Source organism: Bos grunniens, chromosome 3, assembly GCF_055505025.1.
Source record: "Bos grunniens cultivar Pamir isolate PY7600 chromosome 3, Bosgru_T2T1.0, whole genome shotgun sequence".
Lineage (NCBI taxonomy): Eukaryota > Metazoa > Chordata > Mammalia > Artiodactyla > Bovidae > Bos > Bos grunniens.
In genome coordinates this window covers 62,099,262-62,107,094 of record NC_141167.1, presented here as the reverse complement: position 1 = coordinate 62,107,094, position 7,833 = coordinate 62,099,262, and the positions used below count along the sequence as shown (strand labels likewise).

At 37.2% G+C, this 7,833-nt stretch overlaps 1 pseudogene; it reads right to left on the bottom strand.

The window, feature by feature from the left end:
* Positions 1 to 1,939: 1,939 nt before the first annotated feature.
* Positions 1,940 to 2,567, bottom strand: LOC147375695 (large ribosomal subunit protein uL11 pseudogene; annotated as a pseudogene).
* Positions 2,568 to 7,833: the final 5,266 nt, after the last annotated feature.

Here is a 7,833-nt window from a genome sequence, read left to right as displayed (position 1 = left end):
ACAACTTTGTAATTATCCTCCAATTAAAAATAAATTAAAAGAAGAAAAATAACTAAAAGGAATGAAAATTTTAAAAAATTTAAAGCATGAGATGAACCAAATGACACATTTCAGAGTTTGGTTCTGCATGAAGTCTTCATTAACTTGACACTTCCCTCCTCTGAGCCATTGCTATCTATGCCTTTCCACACTCCTCTGTTACAGCATTTATCAGTCTGTGTTGTAATGATCTGTAAACAAATTAACAGTCTCATTGTCCTCATAGCCTGGAAGCACCTTGAGGGAAGGGACTTACTTTATCTCATTCACCTTTGAATCTAGTACATGGCAGGTGCTCAGTAAAAGCTTGTTGAATGAATTGAAGGAAAAAAATCTTCTGCACAGAAAAGGAACAAAAAATAAGTAAGCAATCCCACTTCTTTTACACATGAAGAAAATGAAGCCCAGAGAAGATTTATTGAGGATCAGTAGCAGAATAAAATAAGAATCCATGCTTTCTAGAATCCAAGTTTGGTACTAGAAAAAGTTATAAGACTTTCACTTTGAAATAGTAGATGTGCTGTGGATCATACCTACTTATTTTGATCTGAGTCCCTGGATTTTCAGGAAATCTGATTTCCAGTAAGCTGCCCGTTTAAAGGACACTTTCACATATCAGATCATGGGTCCTAAATTTGGGTTTGGAAAATATTTAGCCTAAGGAGTTCATAGACTAGGCTTATATTGGTAGACAAATGACAGGAAAATCTTCTGGCACATTTATCTTAAAAGCTATGTTTTGTTTTATTGTTTTCCTAAAACATACGCAGTATGGTGGACATAGTTACACACAGTAGCCCTCTTTAGAGATGCTAGACTAGCACAGGAAAAATACCCGTGACAATTTAAAGTGGTATATTCAGTTCTCATTTGCTAGCATTTGCTGAAAATCCAGGGCGAAGAGCAGTGACTAAAGGTATTTTATTTTACACAGCAACCATGTTTTTAATATGTAAAATGGTACTGTTAATGATTACTTGGACCAAATTTTAAGTACCCAGGGGGAGATCTTTTGCGGCTTCAAGATTAGTGGGCTTCAAACTTTCTGTTCACATACCTCCCTGAAAGAATTTTTAAAAATTTGCATCTTTCCTGTATTTTTATGTTGCCACCTGTAATTTTTCAATGTACATTTGCAGAACATCATTTCCAGCATATTGCATGCAATTCATGATATTTTAAAACAAAGCTGTTAGCTCACTCTTTTAAAGTTACCCCAAAGAGTCTAAATCTCATAGTACTTTTTTTACCCAACATTATTCATTTAAAATATATGTGACCTAGCTATTCTTAAACAGCCAGAAAATTTACATTGTTCCTTCTTCTTGAACTCATGTTTTCATTTCCATATTTCCATTGCTCCCACAGGCTGCTATTTTATTGCATATTTCATACTTGAAAAATTTGTATTGATGACTGCATCATTTTTTACAACTATATATTTACATAATTTTGCTTTCTGTTAACTCTAAGGTCCTAGTTTTGTCTCTGGATGGAGTTGTCACTAAAATTGTTAGCAGTACACAACTGATCAAACATGGCTATATCACAAATTGGTAACTATTTTTAAGCATAAAAATAAAACATATCTGTTAGCAAAATGGAAGGGGCTTTTTTCCCCAGTGGATTTGGGAATGAGTATTATAGGGTAATACTGAGTTTCACCCCAACCCTAATCATGAGTTTGATACTGTTCTTATAACTGCTGAAGCAGTTTATTCACAGAAGTAAGTAGATGGGAGCTGAAGGGATTTGCTGTAGCCCTGTTACTCAGTTCCTTGAACTGCTTTCAACTATATGCCAAAAACCATGTGATGATCTGTTCCTTAAAGTATTTTTTCTTCCTACTGGTTGTCAAATAACCCTTTATTGAATTCTGTTCCTTTGCAGCTCTTAACCAGCTGGGCATTCCACCACACCACTCCTGTCATTCATCTATGCTGTCATGAGGATGACTGCCATCCACATCAGACCCCACAGACCTGGCAGTCCCCAGGATCTCTTTAATAGTTCCAGAGTATTCTGTAGCTAAAGATTGGTGTTACATCTGCTGGGCAATGTGGATGACCTCATCAAAAGTGATGTTTCCACTGTGCTTACTATTTTTCTGCTTCTTTCTGTCTTTTGGTTGCTCCTTAAAGGCTCTGATGATCAGGATAGACACAGAAAGTACCACCTCAATCTGGGCCTGTCTGTTCTGAACGATCGGTTTCACTGGAGTCCTCAGACCCTTCCAATCACCAGCGCCTTTGCAATGTTATCACCAACCTCTTTTGGAGACAGACCCAGGGGGCCGAGCTTGGGGGCCAGGACAGACGTGGCACAGACTTCCCCACGGGTGCCCCTCAGGTATATAACTTTGTCTCCTTAGTGTCTAACTTAGGCGACATGGTGAGGCCGCTGGTGTCAGATAAACCTGGATTGCAGAGGATTGAAGAAAACTGCACCTCGGCCTCCTTCCAGCTGAAATCTGAACTAAAGCCATTTAAATTATTGTTAGTGCTCTAGCAGGTGACACTGTTGTTCTCCAGTCATCATGGTCATTCCCTTTCTCAGCACTCACACAGGCTTTTAATTTTCCATGTTTTGTGCAACTGAAGTCAACGCACCACAGTATGACGTGGAATTTGTGAGAAGAAAGACTTTCTTATGTTAAATGGGAAAATGGAAATTGTTAAAAAAAAAAAAGGGGGGGTATGGAAAAGCGATTGAAAGCATATTTTCAGCACATAAATTTTAGGAATGTGTAAGAATGAAAGCTGAGGGACTTCCCTGGTCGTCCAGTGGCTAAGACTCTTGTGCTCCCAAGCAGGGGTCCCGGCTTCAGTTCCTGGTCAGGGAACTAGAATCCGCATCCCACAGACCTGGAGCAGCAGATAAATATTTTTTACAAAAGAAATGAAAGTTAAGAATGTGGAATTGAGTCCCTTAAAACTATCCATGCTCTGTACTACTGGAGAGTCTTCATACACATGGGCGGATACAGTTATCCTGGTTTGAAGATTTCTATTCACTAGGCAGCAGGCATTTGAACAAAAATGATTGGTGAATGAGAGGTTAAGGCAGTCCTAAATACTGGGTATGACATGGTGGTTAACACAAGAGCTCTGTAAACCCTAATTCTGAAATTTCCTAGCAGGGTATTCTTGAGCAAATTAACCTCTGCTTTCTTAATTACTAATTTAGAAATAAAGGCAATAATGATACCTACCTCATACGGTTATACTGAGAATTCAAAGAATTAATATGTAAGCACTTAGAATACTGTTTGACAAATAATAATTACTCAATAAATCATTGACATTCATACTAGGAAATGATTATACATGACTAGAAATGAGTTTCATATGACTGAGTCCTAAATAAATTAAAATTCCATATGTGCTTTGCTCTTAGCAAAACTAATCATTTGATTTGTAAATTAAATGAAAAGCACAAGTATGAGGCAAAGCCAGGTTCCTTGCTCAGAGTTTGCAGGCTTATGCTACCTCTTGAGAAAACAACAACAAAAATAAAAGAAACAAAAGGTATATGAGGTATAAAGTTATTCTTTCTAGATCAAAGCATAGCCTCTGTTAGGTAAACTTTATGATTTGCTTATTTTGAAGTGGCAAGAAAAGTGTTTGATGTGCTCTTTCCCCATCTTTTTTAACCACAGAAAGTCCCATTATTGCCATTTAGGATATCTTCCCCCACACATACACTATTACTAAATATACCATCCAAACTTCTGGTGCTTAGAGGTTCAGGGGTTTTGCCTTGCTACTATCATTGGGGCTTCAGGAGATCATACTCAACAGTCTTTGTTAAATGAAAATTAGAGATTTTTTTCAGTATTACTTTATTTCTCCTGGATTTCTAATTGTCCTCACCTCCACCCCATTCTAAATTTGAGTTTTATGTTTGATAGCATATACCATAAGTTATGAAAAAACACAACAAAGAGCTTGAAAGCCCTCATTTGAATAACAGTGACTTCAGGAACAGCTGCTAAGATAAAATAAATCCAAGAGAGCTCAGCAACCAGAACGCAATAGCTTTTCTTTTTAAAGGGACAGGCAGATTCACTCACTATTGTAAACCTTAAGCAGTTACTTTAAATCAATACCATATTTTAATTGATAGCTGTTTTTCAACTCTGAATTTTAATGGGGTGTTTTATTCTGTATACAGGGGATTCTCTTCCACTGTATTTCAGTTTGAACAATTATTTGATGACATCATTGATAGAGCTTTACAAAACAGAAAATAAAATCCACCAGGGATCAAGATTTCCGATTTCTTCTTCACTGAGAATGTAGAAACAAAACTTTACCTAGTGAATAGAAATAATGAGATCAAATGGAAATTTATTACTAAGACAAAATTGCATTGGCAGTTGCAGAATAAAAAGCTAAAAATTGTTTTGTTGATTGCAACATCTCTGTTTTCTGTACTGAGATTCATATCACATAAACTCTTCATTAAAGTAGTACACAAAAGTCTGGGTTTTAAATAAGGTTAAGTGAAGGGACTTCCCTGATGGTCCAGTGGTTAAGACACCATACTGTCATTACACAGTGAGTGCATGGGTTCGATTTCTATTGGGGAACTAGGATTCCCCACGCCAAATGCTGTGGCCAAAAAATAGAGAAAAAAGAAAAAAAAAAAACACCCAACGAACTGAGCTTAGTAAGTAAGGATAAATAGAACTCTCTTAAGAAAATCCAACATATTAAAATATAATCTTATAGACTGGATGAATAATAAGGAGATTATTTTTCCTACAAAAGTGTCATTCATTATGCAAATAGATTTATTTTAATTTTAAATATCTAGCCTCACTAGTACATCTAGATTATGACTTGATTTCTAAATACATTATTTACATATGACTTTTGTTGGAATATATATATATAACATAAAGACTACCCAGAAGACATTGAGCTGAAGCCTAAACTTTTCAGAATAGCAAATTATTTCATGAAAAGTTGTATTTATCAATGTGTCTTAATTTTTCTGACCTAGTTAAATCAGTAAAGAAAAAAATAAAATTTAGAAAAATGTTTATATCCAAGATACATAGTTATAGTTCAAAGCAAAGACACAGTCCCACATGTTCCTACTTCTTCTGTAATTATTTCATTCAGCCCTCTGTAAATAACTCCTATATTTAATTTTTCATTGATGTTTTTGCTCACTTGACTATTTCCACATATGGCAGTTGAATATATTTGTACCAATAAAATGAAATATCACACCCCAGATCATTTCATGAAAGTTCTTTTTTCAATGTATTGTATTTGGCTGCAGTTATCAAACAACCTAACTAGAAGTGATGTAGACCATGAAGCATTTATTGTTTACTAAACAAAATGCCCAGAGGAAGAAAACCCCAGGTGGACTTGGGAGCTCAGTGATGTCAACATGGACCCAAGTGGGTTAGACAGTATTTCAGTCCAGGCAGTCAGACTCAAGTGTCAATGGATCACTCTGTCTTCCTGGGAAACTTAGAGTTCTTGTAGCGAAAGAAGAAGGCAGTTGTTAGTTGCTCAGTCGTGTCTGACTGTTTGCAACACCATGGACTGTAGATCACCAGGCTCCTCTGTCCATGGGATTCTCCAGGCAAGAAGTGGGTTGCCATTTCCTCTTCCAGGGGATCTTCCTGATCCAGGGATCAAACATGGGTCTCCTGCATTGCAGGCAGATTCTTAACCATCTGAGCCACCAGGGAAGCCCTCTTGTAGTGAGCAGGGACTTAAAATCTCTCAGTCTCTTATATGGTAATCACTTAATAAGTATTCATTAAACAGTTAAGGAAATTTTAAAATAAGAGCAGGAAAACTAAGACTATGTGAAATAAAAGGGTGCTTTGGTGTTGAATGATGTCACAACTATTCAAGTGAAGGCTGGATCTTTGTGCTATGTGGTTTTTAAATAGATTTCAGTAAAACTAAAAGACATTTTGGGTCATTTATAGTCTTCCTACTTCCTTGGAGTCTCTTTTGTTGTCCTCTCAATGCTTGGTGTTTAAAATTTGCAAGCATAGAAATGTAGACTGAGCCAAATTGCTCCGTATGAGGAAGGTCTGGAGGTCACTGTAGTCAGCGAGGTAAGCTGTGTGTAGTGTTTCTGTGCTTGTATGTTTTGCATGTGCACCCACTGCATTGCCTAAGGGAAATACTTCTCTTTCGGAAATACAGTGTTTGAGAACTACTCTGGTTGGTACCTGATTAGTTTTCTATGATAGCACCTTATTAACTGATGGAGTGACTTATGCAAAATCAAATTTTACATGACATATGTTAAACTTAATAAATCAATTTTAGGACAAACAGAAAGTTGAAAATCGGAGTTAGAGCTTGGTAAAAATCACTAGGCTCAAAAACAAACAAATGAACAACAACAACAACAAAACCCTTAACAAATGGGAAAAAAAAATCCACTTTCAAAAGAAATGATAGAGCAAAACACCACATTTTTGTCAGAACACCAGACAAAAATCTAAAGCACTAAGAGTTAAATTCCTAGAAGATGATCAAGCATTTTGTCTGCTGTTCTGTTTGTCTGAGGTGGGGGTGCTGGATGGGGGTAGGGTAGTGACAAGCAGCAGGATGGATAATGGATAGTTTTCTGAGAATCTTCACCTGGGTAGAGATGAGAAGAAGAGGGAACTATAGTGGTCTGCTTTCTCTGCAAACTCAGCCAGCACTTTATAAATGGCATAGGACTCGTTTCGAGCTAAACTATTACTGGCTTAAATCCAATGGGATTGGCCAGAAATGAATCATCTTTGGAAATGCAGCATGATGCAGAGACTCACTCAGGGGCTAGAGGAGCCAAGCACAGCTAAGAGTAAGGCCACCTTTTAGACCAGGAAGCAGACCTAAAAATGGTCTGGTCTCTGTCTACTGTCAGGCTTGCAGAGTCAGATTGTCCCAAGGCCCTAGTCCCTTTCCTTCTCCTCCATGGAGAACTCCCTGACCACTCCAGCCCACAGTGAGGACTCTGAAGTCTCAGGACCTTTGGAATTTGTCCTGTATTTTGTAGTTAATTACAAACAGCTTAAGTTGATCTTGTGAATAAAATGAGATTATAGATATGAAAGTACCTAGTACAGAATCCAGCGAGACTTTGTTTTTCCACTCTGTCACCCCTCAAAAGACAGTTCTGGCCAGGGCACAGAAATAATGAAAGTGGGGGCATTAAGGAGAGGTGACTCAGCCCTTCTTCTCATCTGTTATAGTACACAGGCCCTGACAAGCAATGTTCCTCACTAGATCCAAAAACTGTTGCTGCTATTGAAATAATCCAGATGGTATGAATTACACCAGAAAGCCTTTATAAGTTGGCCCATTATTATCCAGATTTGAAGATACATGTTATTAGAAGCAATGTGACCTGAATGCTTGCTGGGGTATTTGAAAAACTGGTTTCTGAAGAACAAAAATAAGTAAATATGGAGTGGATTATTAATTTATTACATGTGTTAAAAATCAGAGCCTGTTTATTTCAGCAAAATTAAAATATTTTAAAATTGTAATAGTACAGACTTATAAAAATTCATATATCACAGGAGTTAATACAATGTAAAGCAATTTCACTTTTAACAGTATGGTTAGCAACCGTCCAGCGAAGGCCTGAAGAGGTTGGGGCTACAGAGGCAAATATGATCAACAAGGTCCCTGCCTTCATGGGGTTTACATTCTAGTGGGAGGAAACAGACAATCAGCAAGCAAATAAGTAGACAAACCAGACACGGGATGTATGGAAGTGGGATCTCAATGATGGAAAAAAAGGTCACAGTGTTGAACT